Genomic DNA, 16,645 nt, shown 5'->3' with positions numbered 1-16,645 from the left:
TTGGCAATAAAGATGACATTTCTCTTCTCTTTTCGCAAAGGTTACCTTGCTCTTCATATTTTCAACTGTTGGAAGGCAATATAATTCTAGTTGAGAGGACAATGAGTTTAAACTTTTATAGAAAACTAATTAAGAGTTATCCCTTTATCTTTAACTATATGAATTATTCCCTAAAATTAGTATATCCTATTTTGATAACTAATAATAACTTTTAAAGCATAACTTTAATTTAAAGAAACACATAAAGGGCTGGTAATCTGATAGATGCAAAATTAGAATTAGGTAAATTAATTGCAGATTAGTGAGTTTTACGACTTTCAGATTTTGAAAAGGGAGGGAAGCATCACATAAAACCTATAATTTTACACTTCTAATATAGTGCAGCAATATTACCAAAAACATTGTGAAATTGACTGAGGTTTGTATGAGTGAGCACAGTAATTTCTTAACTAATTTAATTAAAATTTTCTGAGTTATTAATATTGCTGCTGGGAAAATTATATTTAGCAGAGACAAACTGATAAACCTTGTATTCTATCTTTAAGGACCCGATAGTTTATAGGACAGGACAGAAGGTAAAATAATAAAGTCACTTAATACCTAGCAAATACAGTAATGTTGTAATTGCCACATTAAGATAGCATGAAGCATTACTGGAGCACTTACCAAGGGAATTAATCTATGTAGGAAAGTTGCTTGAGGCCCGATCTAAAACAAGCTTAAAAAAGAATATTATCTGCTTTCCCACAAAATCTTTTTTAAAAAGACTTAAATTTTGGAAATTATTTATAAAAGACATAGTCATTGAATAGCTAACATGCATTATACAAAGCTTTGTGTTATGTGCTAGAAATATGTCAATGAACATGATGGACAAGTCCTTCCCTTCATAGAAACTGTAGTCTAGTGACAAGTAAAGAGAAGACCACTGTCAATCACATAGTTTGTGCTTGGTTTAGAAATCATTATTTCTGCCTGAAAAGCACATGTTTTAAAATCCTATAATAATTATATTAATTAATAACCAAAATTCTATAATATGGATGACTATCATTCATAAATGAATGATACTCTTTTTTGAGATATATTGAAAACTTATTTCTTCATTTTTCCCCCCTTACATTTATAAATTATGATTTGTGCCCCTATTACAGATATGTGATTTTGAGAGAGAGATACATAGACATATAAAGGGAGAAAGAAGAATAGATGTCTGATTTCTCTATGATGCATTGATTAGTTTTTAGGTATTGTTAGACAATGTTTACATATGTTCTTCCAATCATCCGTAAACCTACAGAAAAAGTTGCTACCACATTGACACTAACAAGGGGATGTTTGTATGGGAGAGTCTCATGCAGAAAGTTCACATATAAAATGCACAAAATGGTAATGCAATAAATTATTTTGAGCAACTTCAATGTGCTAAATATTGTAGTAAGTGTAGTACAGAAAAAAAATTAAAGGAATCTATCTCAGCACCTTCTTTTATAGCAAGAATCTCATAAATGTCTATTTGATTTAAACAGGGAGGAATGACATCTTTTTATTTGCACATTTCCAGATTCTCCCCTACAAGCTCTTTGAGGTCAGAAATTTTTGCCTCATTTGGATTTATAGCCTTGGTAGCAAGCTGAATTTTAGTATATATTTTGGGTTTAATAAATATTGTTTGATATTTGAAAGAAAAAAGGGGTAAAAGAGAGAAAAATAATTCATTACTTACTTTCATTATTTTTTATTAAGTAAAGTCAACATGGGCTTCCCTCGTGTTTCAGCTGGTGAGGAATCTGCCGGCAATGCGGGAGGCCTGGGTTCGATCCCCAGGTCGGGAAGATCCCCTGAAGAAGGAAATGGCAACTCACTCCATTACTCTTGCCTGGAGAATTCTATGAACAGAGGAGCGGGACAGGCTGCAGTCCATGGAATTACAAAGAGTCGGACATGACTGTGTGACCAACTTTCACTTTTCACTCTTCAAAGTCAACATAGTTTGAAATCTCTATTGAATTCACTAATAGAAAACTTTCTAAACTATGAAATTTCCAGGCTAACCTAAAAGAAAAAAATATGACCATAATTTTAAAAATTAATGATGAGAGAGTCTTACTGTAAAATTGATTATGTTGTAATATAGTCCTTTTTAGTTATAGAAGTCATTTACCCCTACAATGAATGGACTCAAGTGTCTGGATAATGACCTTCTGTTTCTTTTCTATCTCCTACAGCTACTTGAAGTCTTATTTCCTTGTGTTGCAAAGATCTGTCTAGGTTACAGCCTGTCTATAACTGATTCTCTCATAGTCTGGAGTTTTGTTTTTTTCTAGTTTCAGTATCATATTCTACCCTAAGATTAAGGCTGTTGGAGATACAAGCCCTCTTGAAACTAGAATTTTAGTCTTAAATACCTAATTCATGTCAGACTAACTTATGTGCTAGACTAAACTGCAACAGTTTTTTTTTTTTTTTTTTTGCCGTAGTGTGGGGCTTGTGGGAGCCTAGTTCTCTGACCAGGGATTGAACCTGAGCCCTTGCAGTGAAAGCATAGAGTCCTAACCAATACACTGCAAGAGAATTACCTCAGCTTTTCTAACACTGAAGCTATGTGAACCCATGTTTAGTAAAATTACATTTTAAATCACATTCCTCACATGAAAATGTGAAGAAAATATTACATATAGAGGCAATGAATTAGAAAGCTTTATGTTGATTAAAGCAAAGATGCTAAGCAGTGAATCAAAATAAAAATTAAAACAGTGATGCAGAGTTTTGCTAAGAGAGCTCTTTCTAGTAAGTTTAGAAAATGAAAACTATGTTTATATACTCATAATAAACAGTGAACTTTATCATTACAGGTAGATTAAAAATATTGATTGTGATCTCAGTGATCACCCAGTGTATCAGACAATCAATAAATTATTTAATATTCTCTTGAATTCTCTTGATTATTTTTTCAAGACATGTAGACAATAAAGATATCTAATTATGTTTGTGTCAAAACTGGTTATTGACAAATTTTTATCTTATAGAGAAATAATATACACTATAAAAAATGACAATAACATCAAACAATTTTCACCTTTCACCAGACAATCTAGCACTACACTTACCTGTAATTGTTCTCTGGATCCTATGGTTTCATAACAGTCTAAACTAGATTTTTCTGTCCAGGATAGCTAATTAAAGAACATCTAGGTGCTACATATACACAGAAAAGCATTGAATAATACATGAAGATTGACTGAAGTCAGTTTCTTTATATTTTTATCTTTTATTCATTAGGAAATTCTGAAAAGAAAAGAAGAAACAGAAATAAATCCCACAAAACTTGCAATCACCCACAATGCAACTTTACAAGCCGAAAAGTAGTACTCACTTTAAAAGTACGTGTGGACTATAGGATAACAAGCCACTAAAAAAAAAAGAGGGAGAGAGAGAATTGCTTTTCTATAAAATTACTGTGTACTATGGGTTCTCCTCGACTCATTTGTCACTACCTATTTAAAACATTCGCATTTGCCCTGTGGATTGATTATGTCTGGAATTAGAAATAATATGCATTAGTAATGGAGTGTTACTGTTAACATTTTAGTTCAATGAAAATTGTGTTCTTTTGTCTCAAGTTTCATCTATTTACTTATTCATTCAGAAAATATTGTCAAAAGCTGAATATGTATCAAACTGTTGGAGGCACTGGGAACACAGCAATGAATAAAATCAGTAAAAATCTGTACTTTTTTAAAACTAAATTCTTGTAAAGACTACAGGGGATGGACAATAGATAAAATACAAAGCAAACATATGGTATGTCAAAAAGCATTGATTGCTAAGTGTAAAATAAAAGAAAGGAAATGGGAAATATCGGCAATTTAATACCTTATTACTCGAAACTGGGAGGTGAAACAAACAATGACTATATAAGATAATGAGGTTTTGTTTCTTTATGTCTGTTTGCTTACAAATACATAGCTTCATTCTAACTGGTAATCCATTCAAAACAAGTATTACAAAACAACAACAACAAAATAAGAACATATATGCATAGAAAAGAATAATTAAACCACAAATGTAATTTTTCCTTTTCCTGATTCCCAGAAATTAAACAACTGTGCCTAGTAGAAAAAGAGACAATTGTCAGAAAGTGTGGGTACAATTCTCATCAAGAAATATCTGTGTTTCTCTAAATGAAAATCTAAACACAATAAGGTATCACCTCACACCAGTTAGAATGCCATCATCAAAAAAAAATCTACAAACAATAAATCCTGGAGAAGATGTGAAGAAAAGGGAACTTTCTTGTACTGTTTGTGGGAATGTAAATTGATACAACCACTATGGAGAACAATATGGAGATTCTTTGGAAAACTAGGAATAAAACTACCATGTGACCCAAAAATCCCACTATTGGGTATATACCCTGAGAAAACCACAACTTTGAAATGCACATGTACCCCAGTGTTCATTGCAGCATGGTTTACAATAGCCAGGACATGGAAGCAACCTAGTGTCCACTGACAGATGAATGAATAAAGTTGTTGTACACATATGCATTGGACTATTACTCAGCCATAAAAGGGGATGCATTTGAGTCAGTTCTAAAGAAGTGGGTGAACCTAGAGCCCATTTAGAGAATGAAATAAGTGAGAGAGGAAAACAAGTGTCATATACTAATGCACATATGTGGAATCTAGAAAATTTATACTGATGAATCTATTTTGTAGGGCAGCAGTAGAAACTCAGCTGTAGAGAACAGACTTATGGACACAGTATGGGAAGGAGAGGGTGGGGCAAATTGAGAGAGTAGCACTAAAACATATACATTACCATATGTAAAATAGATAGCCAGTGGGAATTTGCTGTATGATGCAGGGAGCTCAAACCAGTGCTCTGTGACAATGTAGAGACATGGGATGGACTGGGAGGTGGGAGGGAGGTTCAAGAGTGATGGGACATATGTATATATATGGTTGATTCATGTTGATGTATGGCAGAAACCAATACAACATCATAAACCAATTATCCTTCAGTTAAAAATAAATAAGTTAAAAAAATAAATATCTGTGTTTCTCTAAGAAAATAATAATCTCTTCTATCATCAGTTCCCTGGTAGGATGGAGGGCTTGACTTCAGGCAAAGGGCTGAATATTATCTAAAATACAAAATTTTAATACCTTACAGCTTAGATTCTCCTCCTCCTTATCTTGTTTCTCTTGACCTTTATGTTGGTCATCTAACCTCTTGAGAGCATGTAAGTGCTCTCTGGCTACTACATGAGTGACTTGCCTTTGCTCCCAGGTATGATCTTGCCAATATGACCAGCTTCAAAGACCACTCCTTATCCTCTTTATGGTTCATGCTTAAATTCTGTGACAGGAAAGACTTCCCCGAAATAGAAAAATAGTTCTTTAGGTGGATGTAATATGGAATGTCCTTCCTGAATCTCCAGATGAGCTCTCAGAAAGCATTTGTAAAAGAAAAGAGTCAAACTTCCAAGTATTAAGTAAAAACTAAAGTTAAAACCCCAAGAGATTTCTAAAGATGAAATTTCATACACAGAGAAAGATAATGAGGAAGATAGTTTATTTTAAGTAAAAATAATTTCCCAGTGCTTTCAAATCATATGACATATTCAGCTGCCTACTTTGACTTTTCATAAGGCCTACTCATGAATAAGACTTGACAACTGGATTTAAGAATGCCACATTTGATTGCAGTTTCTGTGATTACAGAGAGAACAATGAGTAATGCATCAATTTACCCAATTTCAAGAATTCACAAGTCAGACTTACCAAATTTATTTGTGAAGAAGTTTGCATAAGAATTAATTAGATAGTTAAAATCAGTATGATACATCAAAGTACTATAATCCCCTTTTGGGGTTTCATCTCACATGCTTTTGAAATAGCTATATTTAACTAAATAACAGCAATGTTATTTGATTCCATCAAATGGGGGAATTTGTAAAGACATGTGACTATTTTATGACTTATTAAGGGGATACTTTCTTGAGTGAAGGTTATGATTTCATATCTTTCAGAGTCCTTTGTATTAAATAGGTTTTACATATGAGACATTAGATTATAAAAAGGGTTCTTTTCCAAATGTTAGTATCTAAAAAGTTTATATTGTCAACTTAAAAAAAAAAAGCACAATGTGAGACTTGCAAATCACATTTTATTTGCTGTAATATGCCCTGGAGAAGGGAAAGGCTACCCACTCCAGTATTCTGGACTGGAGAATTTCATGTACTGTATAGCCCTTGGGGTCGCAAAGAGTTGGACACGACTGAGCAACTTTCACTTTGATGTAAAATGAGAACTGCAGCCTGGGAGACAGCACCTCAGATAGCTCTGAGAAATTGTTCTGAAGAGATATAGGGGAAGGACAATATATGTGCAACTTTGGTAAAGCCAGAGTACATGCAATCAAGCACGTTTATAATTGAGAAAGTTTTTGCTGATCTTGTGAAGATTCTGCTACTCATGAGAAACAGTCATCACCATGAAGGATTTTAGTGCTTTTCTAGAGATAAGGAGATATAAGAATTGGACTCAAGAAAACAGTTCCTGAGAATACCTATCTGAAGACCTGTCCTGCCAGTTTTCCCAGAGCACAGAGTGACTCATTTCTGCTCTCCATCCTGAGTTCCTTCAGGGGATGTTGAAGGTCAGCAGCTGCAGCAGCACATGATGTAATCCTTGTAGATGTAAATGACAAGCACCCATGGCAAGTGCCAATTTGTAGCTGACAATATTATCTCAGATAATCATATTTGAACAATGAAACTTAAGTAGAAATGAATTTGCATAATCAGCGTTTACTAGATTATTTTTTTTTTCTCTCTGGTTTGTGTAATTTAAATACTTAATATTATAAGAAAATGATGATAGTGATACTACTTATTTACTCATTTACCTATTCATTCATAGACTTTATATTTCTGAGCCTTACTGGTAGATCCATTTCTAGATCAAAATGCAGTAGTCAGAAACAGAAACAAGACCTTGTATGTGGAGTTTACATTATATTGGGAAAAATAAATATATGCAAAGTAATAAAATCATATAAATTATTGAATATTTTCTTTATTCAGAAAACAGGCTACAATGTGATGCACAGTGCCAGGTTAGAGGCAACTTCAATAAAGTAGGTGATGGAAGGCTTCTATAAATAAGTAGCATTAGAACCAAAATATGACTGACAATGATTAAGCTAGAAATCCCCTAAACTTTCAACCATATCTACATGACCATGTCATTCTAAACCTGATTATATTTTAAAAACGTGTTGAGTCATTTCTTCTTGTGCCCTGACATTTCACAAAATTGAAAACCTTTCAAACTATGTACAGAAAAAAAAAATAATGCAATATAATAAAACCATAGGAGCATAGATTCATGCTCAAAAGAACCTACAGTAACATAAATAGCAAAGTTGCCCATAGATATGTTAAAGATGAAAAACGCATTATAGAAACTCTCCATAAACATTCATATATCTTCTTCAAAATATTAACAGTAGCTGTTGAAATTTTACTGTGTTTCAGATTCTGAATAGAAAACCAACTTTCACCAAATCATATCCATATTTTATACCACACAAAAGAGGAAAGCAAAAACAAAAATATTATGCTTTTAAATTTTGCATTCTTAGATAAAGTTTAGGTCTGGTGCTGAACCAAAACAAAAATCTCTTTATATTTTAGTTTCTCTCATTTGATTTCATTTGAAAAGTTATTCTTTCTGGGTAAGATACTTGAATTGTCTAAGCTATAAGATGGAAAATAAAACCATCAAACTCATCAGTTTGAGCCTTTCAAAAAGTTGTTTGTGTGTGTGAACAACTCAAGATGACTTTAAAAGAGAGCAACAATTTAAAGAATGCATAGGCTAGATTGAGGAATATCATGCAAAAGATGGATGGAATGGGATTCTAGGTGTGGGAGTATTTACCCTTGTACATATATGGATATGTATTCCTGTTATTTTGGTTACAGCTTCAGTTCCATAGTTTTTGAAGCATAAGCTTATACACTTATTCATCCTATAAATCTTGTAATTTTTTTATGGTGAGAACTGGACTAATATGTTTTGTTTTTTTTTTTTAAAGAATGTATATATAGTGATATTAGTGAAATGACTACTTTTAGTTCCTCTTTTAGTTTCATTCTCTTGAGAATTTTCTGTGGGAACGTAAGCCTAATAATTTTTACTTTCAAACTAAAAGCTAACTTATTAAAATAAAGGCATTCCTCCCCTCACATCTAAAGTAGAAACACAAATTATAATTAACCTTTTTAGTATGCTGATGAAAGTGTATTGTTTTTCCTAGCCTTGGCCTAAAGTTGTTTGTGTCCTACACAGATAAACCTCTTATCTTTATAACCTAACAGCTTACAAGTAGAGAGCAACTATGCTGCTTACTTAGTATGAAATTATATGTAAATATATAGGAAAGGTATACACACACACACACATACACACACACACACGTATGTATGTATATATATATACATATATATATATATATACATAAGTATATGAGTTTGAGCAAGCTCCAGGAGCTGGTGATGGACAGGGAAGCCTGGCATGACCATGGGTTCACAAAGAGTTGGACATGACTGAGCCACTGAACTGAACTGATATAGGAAAGGTGAAAGATAAACTGAGAACAAAGAGAGGATATATATGAAAAAATAATATTCATAGAATTCAAATAATATTATTTTCTGAATTACTGACAATGATATTAAAATATGACCAAAAGGATAGTTGGTAAAAAATGACTCAGACTACACAACTAAAGATAGAATTAATAATAGTATATGTTTACTGTCTACTATGTATCAGAAACCAAGTTAAAACTTTAACATGCATAGCGTTATTTAATCCTCCTAATATATGTTCGGAGAAGGCAATGGCACCCCACTCCAGTACTCTTGCCTGGAAAATCCCATGGACAGAGGAGCCTGGTAGGCTACAGTCCATGGGGTCGCTGAGAGTCGGACACGACTGAGCGACTTCACTTTCACTTTTCCCTTTCATGCACTGGAGAAGGAAATGGCAACCCACTCCAGTATTCTTGCCTGGAGAATCCCAGGGATGGCGGAGCTTGGTGGGCTGCCGTCTATGAGGTCGCACAGAGTCGGACACGACTGAAGCCACTTAGCAACAGCAGCAGCAGCAATATATGTTACTCCTTGGAAGGAAGGTTATGGCCAACCTAGATAGCATATTTAAAACCCTATATGCGAGACAGAATAAGAGACACAGATGCATAGAACAGTCTTGTGGACTCTGAGGGAGAAGGTGAGGGTGGGACGTTCTGAGAGAATAGCATTGAAACATGTATATTATCATATGTGAAACAGAACTCCATTCCATGTTCGATGCATGAGACAAATGCTCAGAGCCGGGGCAATGGGATGACCCAGAGGGATGGGATGAGGAGGGAGGTGGGAGGGGGATCCAGGAAGGGGAACACATGTAAACCCATGGCTGATTCATGTCAATGTATGGCAAAAACTACTACAATATTGTAAAGTAATTAGCCCCCAACTAAAATAAATAAATTTATTTGAAAAAATAAAAAAATAAAAGCAGAGACATTACTTTGCCAACAAAAGTCCGTCTAGTCAAGGCTATGGTTTTTCCAGTGGTCATGCATGGATGTGAGAGTTGGACGGTGAAGAAAGCTGAGCACCGAAGAACTGATGCTTTTGAACTGTGGTGTTGGAGAAGACTCTTGAGAGTCCCCTGGACTTCAAGGAGATCCAATCAATCCATCCTAAAGGAGATCAGTCCTGGGTGTTCATGGGAAGGACTGATGTTGAAGCTGAAACTCCAATACTTTGGCCACCTCATGCGAAGAGTTGACTCATTGGAAAAGACCCAAATGCTGGGTAGGATTGGGGGCAGGAGGAGAAGGGGACAACAGAGGATGAGATGGTTGGATGGCATCACTGACTCGATGGACATGGGTTTGGATAAACTCCGGGAGTTGGTGATGGACAGGGAGGCCGGGTGTGCTGCAATTCATGGGGTCGCAAAGAGTCCGACATGACTGAACGACTGAATTGAACTGAACTAAATATATGTATGAGGATTGATGGTTTAAGATATTTATATAACAGTTGCAATTGTTGTTATTTAGTAATCTAGTCTTTTGCTGAATAAAGTAAAACATGTAAAATAATTTTAAAAGTATCTGACACATATTAAGTTCTTAGAATAAAGAAACTATATCTGTAAGAGTAGTGAAGCACAATGATTAAGAATGTAAACTCTAAATTTAGTCTCTGGGCTCTGTTACTTCTTCACCCTGTGATGTAAGAAAGTGACTTTACTTATGAATGTCTCTAGTGCTTCATCTGAGAAATATAATAATGTTTGAAACTTATAAGGATACTCTTTTAATAACATAATTTAAAATCATTATTAGATCTAAATATTTTCTGTTTTTAAATTAATTAATCAATTTTCCACAACTTTAAAAGATGTTTATTAGTTTTCACAATCAATAACCAAACAACAAAAAGTAATTACAACTGCCTGTAATGCAGGAGACCCCAGTTCAACTCCTGGGTCAGGAAGATCTGCTAGAGAAGGGATAGGCTACCCACTCCCATATTTTTGGGCTTCCCTTGCAGCTCAGCTGGTAAAGAATCTGTGTGCAATGTGGGATACCTGGGTTCTATCCCTGGGTTGGGAAGATCCCCTGGAGAAGGGAAAGGCTACAACTTCAGTATTCTGGCCTGGAGATTCCATGGACCGTATAGTCCACAGGGGTTGCAAAGAGTCAGATACGACCGAGGGACTTTCACTCACTAATTTGAGGAGTTACGCAGAGTGACGTGGTAAGTGAAAGTGCATACATGCACATGTTATCTGCCCAGCCAGTCTATCTCTTTTGGTTAGTGCATTTAATTCCTTTACATTTAAGGTAATTATCAATATGTATGATCCTATTGGGCTTCCATGTTGGCTAAACAGTAAAGAATCCACCTGCAATGCAAGAGACGCAGGAGACACAAATTTGATCGCTGGGTTGGGAAGATCCACTGGAGGAAAGCATGGCAACCCATTCCAGTAGTCTTGCCAGAAAAATCCCATGGACAGAAGAACATTACAGGCTAAGGTCTGTGGGGTCACAAAGAGTTGGACACGACCAAAGGGACTGAGTGGATCACAATAAACTGTGGAAAATTCTGAAAGAGATGGAAATAGCAGACCACTTGACCTGCCTCTTGAGAAACCTGTATGCAGGTCAGGAAGCAACAGGTAGAACTGGACATGGAAAAACAGACTGGTTCCAAATAGGAAAAGGAGTACGTCAAGGCTGTATATTGTCATCTTGCTTATTTAACTTATATGCAGAGTACATCATGAGAAATGCTGGGCTGGAGGAAGCACAAGCTGGAATCAAGATTGCCAGGAGAAATATCAATAACCTCAGATATGCAGATGACATCACCCTTATGGCAGAAAGTGAAGAAGAACTAAAAAGCTTGTTGATGAAAGTGAAAGAGGAGAGTGAAAAAGTTGGCTTAAAGCTCAACATTCAGAAAATTAAGATCATGGCATCCAGTCCCATCACTTCATGGCAAATAGAGGGGGAAACAGTGGAAACAGTGGCTGACTTTATTTTCCTGGGCTCCAAAATCACTGCAGATGGTGACAGTAGCCATGAAATTAAAAGATGCTTACTCCTTGGAAGGAAAGTTATGACCAACCTAGATAGCATATTAAAAAGCAGAGACATTAATTTGTCAACAAAAGTCTGTCTAGTCAAGGCTATGGTTTTTCCAGTGGTCATGTATGGATGTGAGAGTTGGACTATAAAGAAAGCTGAGTGCCGAAGAATTGACGCTTTTGAACTGTGGTGTTGGAGAAGACTCTTGAGAGCCCCTTGGACTGCAAGGAGATCCAACCAGTCCATTGTAAGGGAGATCAGTCCTGGGTGTTCATTGGTGGGACTGATGTTGAGGCTGAAACACCAATACTTGGCTACCTGATGCGAAGAGCTGACTCTTTTGAAAAGACCCTGATGCTGGGAAAGATTGAGGGCAGGAGGAGAAGGGGACAACCGAGGATGGGATGGTTGGATGGCATCACTGACGCAATGGACATGGATTTGGGTGGACTCCGGGAGTTGGTGATGGACAGGGAGGCCTGGCTTGCTATGGTTCATGGGGTTGCAAAGAGTCGGACATGACTGAGCAAATAAACTGAACTGAAAGGGACTGAGAATGCATGTACACTGGCAAGATCCTATTACCATTTTCTTAATTATTTTGGGCTTATTTTGTGTAGATCTTTTCCTTCCCTTTTGTTTCCTACCTAGAGAAGTTCCTTTAGCATTGTTGTAAAGCTGGTTTGGTGGTGCTGAATTCTCTTAACTTTTGCTTCTCTGGAAAGCTTCTGATTTCTCCATCACGTCTGAGGGAGAGGCATGCTGGGTAGAGTAGTCTTGGTTGTAGGTTTCCCCTGTCATCACTTTAAATATATTGTGCCGTTCCCTTCTGTTTTATACAGTTTCTGTTGAGAATCGGCTGATAACCTTATGGGAGTTTCCTTGCATGATGTTGTTTTTCCCTTATTGCCTTTAATATTTTTTATTTGTCTTTAATTTCTGTTAGTTTGAGTACCATGTGTCTTGGTGTGTTCCTCCTTGGATTTATTCTGCCTGGAACTCTCTGCTTCCTGGGCTTGATAGACTATTTCCTTTTCCATGTTAGAGAAGTTTTCAGCTATTAACTCTTCATATATTTTCTCAGATCCTTTCTCTCTCTCTTCTCTTTCTGGAACTCCTTTAATGCAAATATTGAAGTGTTTAACTTTGTCCTAAAGGTCTCTCAGGCTGTGTTCACTTTTCTCTCATTCTTTGTTCTATAGTTGGTTCTACAGCAGTGATTTCCAATATTCTATCTTCCACCATTCTATCTTCCAGGTCACTTATCTATTCTTCTGCCTCAGTGATTCTGCTATGGATTCCTTCTACTGTATTGTTCATCTCTGTTTGTTTTTTCTTTAGTTCTTCTAAGTCTTTGGTAAACCTTCTTGCACCTTCTCCATTTTTTTTTTTACCAACATTCTGATTCATCTTCATTATCATTATTCTGAATTTCTTTTCTGGAAGGTTGCCTATCTCTATTTCATTTAATTGTTTTTCTGGGGTTTTATCTTGTCCCTTCATAATCCTCAATTAACTTAATCCTCTGATTAACTTTCTGTGATGTGGTTTTCATTATAGCCACTGTGGGATTGTAATTCCTCTTGCTTTTGTTCCTCTGTTCATTTTTAGAAAAATAATAATCTGTTATATGTTAATTTGGTTTAATAGTATATGCATTGTTTTACATTTTATTCATTTCTTTTAACATTTTATTGCAGCAAAATATAAAAAAATGAAATGCATCATTTTATTCATTTTTAGGTGTACATTTTAGTGGCATTAAGTACATTCACATTGTTGTGTAACCATTGACACCATTCATGTCCAGAACTTTTTTCATCTTCCCAAACTGAAACTTCATACTCATTCCAATAACTCTCCATCCTCCACTCCCCTCACCCCCTGGTGACCACCGTTTTGCTTTCTGTCTCTATGAATTTGCCTATTCTATATATCTCATATTCTTTTTGAACAGTTTTCTTAGCTATTGACTAGATTTTGCATTTTTTGCCCACTGTTCAGTTTTAATTATATTTTCTCATTTAAGATAAGACTTAAAGAGATCAAGGATAAATGTAGTCAAGCATCCATTCTACAAGGTCACTTATCCTAGGTTCCTCTTTTCATTTAGAAATCATTTCCCTTTAAGATACTATTCTCCATTTATTTTGGTTCATATTAAAATACACATAAGGAAAGTCCATTGCTATATTCGAGGAGGCAATATCCTAATCAACATGTTAAAAACTCGATTTTTTTGACAATATTTCTAGTGCAAATGAGGCCAAAAAACTACCAGAAGTGTATTGAAATTAACAGAAGAACAATAAGGACATACACTACTGAATTGAAATTATTTAAGCATGTGTGTCTCAAGTCTTGCCAAATGATGCATTATTATTGGATTTTTTATCATTGTAATAAATTGTTTTTTTGAAAAAAAAAAAAAGGACATTATGCAACATCACACATTTGCTAATCCTATGGCAAAAAACCTAGGCAAACCTATGAAATTTTTCCCCCTTCTGATTTAAATACATATGCTAGCTCCCACAAATCCGTTGTATGTTAAAACCAATTACATATGAGTTTCTTTATTCACTAAGTCACCCTCCAGCCTCTGGTAGGTCCAGAAAATTTGTTTGAGGAGACAGCCTTCTGAATATAGGAGACTGAAGAACTAGGGATATGAATTTGCTGCCCTGTCCAGATTCCATAATGCAGCTGTTAAGGAAGCTGGATTTGGATAGCCATGTTATTTCTCTACTCAAGGAAGAGAGAAATTACACCAATTCAAGGTAACATTTTATTGATGGTTTGCTGCTAAGCAACTCAGAGTATATATGGAAGAGTGTTGCTAGGCAGCAGCCTCATCTTTCCACTGCTGAGAATTGCAGTGAGAAATGAGAAAATAGCCCAACATTTATCTCTCATAAAGCTTTTATATGTACAAGTGAGTATACACAAAGTAGAATCATGTTAAGTATGAAAGAGATATTAGATATTAAAGATAATATTAGAGATATTAAAACATATTAGAAAATTCTATCACAATTTGGAGAGTGGTAATATTGCATGGCTGAGTGATTCACATCTATAAAGGTCAATTTGCACATCATGAAAAATCAACCATGATTGACAAAACACAACTGAAACAATGAAATTAGAGTTGATATTCTTAATTCACAAAGATCTGGTATATACAGATATGAGAATCTTTAAAACTTCATCAGGGATTAAAAAACAAAAGACACGCTCAGACATAATAAGAGAAGTAAAAAAGGCAAATGGAGACAAATAAGCATATTCACAATGCTGATGTTCCTCAGGTCCTGTTGCAATGATTCTTCTCAGTTTTTTCATTTAACCAGATCTTCTGAGATATAGAATCAGTGTTAGGCACTTTGAGCTGCCATAATGAAATGCCAGAGACTAGGAAGCATAAAGACAGAAATTTCTTTTCTCACAGTTCTGGAAGATGAAAGTCCAGGACCTGGATACCAGCATAACTGGTAAATGCTCTCTTTCTGACTTGCAGACAGCCAAATTCTCATTCTGTGAGAATGGCCTTTCCTCAGTGCAGGCACATGAAGAGAGAAAGACAGAGACGGACAGACACAGGGAGCATCCTCTTCTTAAAAACCCATCAATTTTATTGTGTTAGGACTCTAGGCTTGTGATTTCATGTAACTTTAATCGCTACTTTAAAAGTCTATCGCCAAGTACAGTCATATTGGGGGGTAATAGCTTCAACATATGAATTTTGTGGAAACATGGTTGAATTAATAGCAGAATCTCTTTGAGAGAGAAGGGATCACTTTAACTCCTTTTACTGATATATTTCTAATACTTAGCACAGTCTCAACATATATAATACATACTTATAAAAGCAAACATATGGACTTTGTAAATGGTCAATTTAATGTGAAACAAGAGAGCAAGTTATTTTCATATATAAGAAAATACTCTACAATTTTATCATTAAATGAAAGGTTAAAATGGCATTATCTTACCATATTGTAATTTTTTCTGGAACATTCAATATTTTCAGGAACTTTAAAAGAATTATTCTTACAGTAACTTACTTTAGAATAAATCTATCCTAAGGAAAAATAATCAAATGCATGTAAAGTTTTTAGACTTTTTGTTATCATTTATAATAACAACAACAACAAAAAGAGAAGCCCAGATGTATTAAACTAAAGGAAAGTTTAAGTAAAAGTTGATACATTTATAGAGTGAAAAACTGCACAAAGTAGAAATCATGTTTTAAAATAATGTTTACTCTTTTTGACAAAATATTGAATTAGGATACAGAATTAAATCTAGTTTTCAAAATAAATTTGTGTTGTAAATATATGCGTATGGGTACATATGCAATGTACATATAAACATATTCCTCAAAAGTTTTTTAAAAAGGACCAGAAAGAAGATACAATATTAATAGGTGTGTTTTGTTAGTAGTTAAATTATGAATTTGTTATGTTTTCTTTATAATTTTTTGTTTCCTAGTTTTCTATAGCATAATGCTGCTGCTGCTAAGTGGCTTCAGTCGTGTCCGACTCTGTGCGACCCCATAGACGGCAGCCCATCAGGCTCCGCCGTCCCTGGGATTCTCCAGGCAAGAATACTGGAGTGGATTGCCATTTCCTTCTCCAGTGCATGAAAGGGAAAAGTGAAAGTGAAGTCGCTCAGTCGTGTCTGACTCTTAGCGACCTCTTGGACTGTAGCCTACTAGGCTCCTCCATCCATGGGATTTTCCAGGCAAGAGTACTTGAGTGGGGTGCCATTGCCTTCTCCGATAGCATAATGAACTTGTATTAATTCTTAGAGTAAAACATAAGGGAAGATAAAGATGAACTTTTAGATATCTGGCTTTATGAAACAACTCTGAGCATGAGTAGCATCTTAATTTAAGGGAATGGCCTGCTGTGCAGGTCCCACATTCCACTCAAATTCTTACAGGACTGGT

This window comes from Giraffa tippelskirchi, chromosome 12, assembly GCF_054371585.1.
Source record: "Giraffa tippelskirchi isolate mGirTip1 chromosome 12, T2T-mGirTip1v1.2.pri, whole genome shotgun sequence".
NCBI classification, from domain to species: domain Eukaryota; kingdom Metazoa; phylum Chordata; class Mammalia; order Artiodactyla; family Giraffidae; genus Giraffa; species Giraffa tippelskirchi.
The sequence above is the reverse complement of the archived record's forward strand: the minus strand, read 5'-3'. Positions refer to the sequence as shown.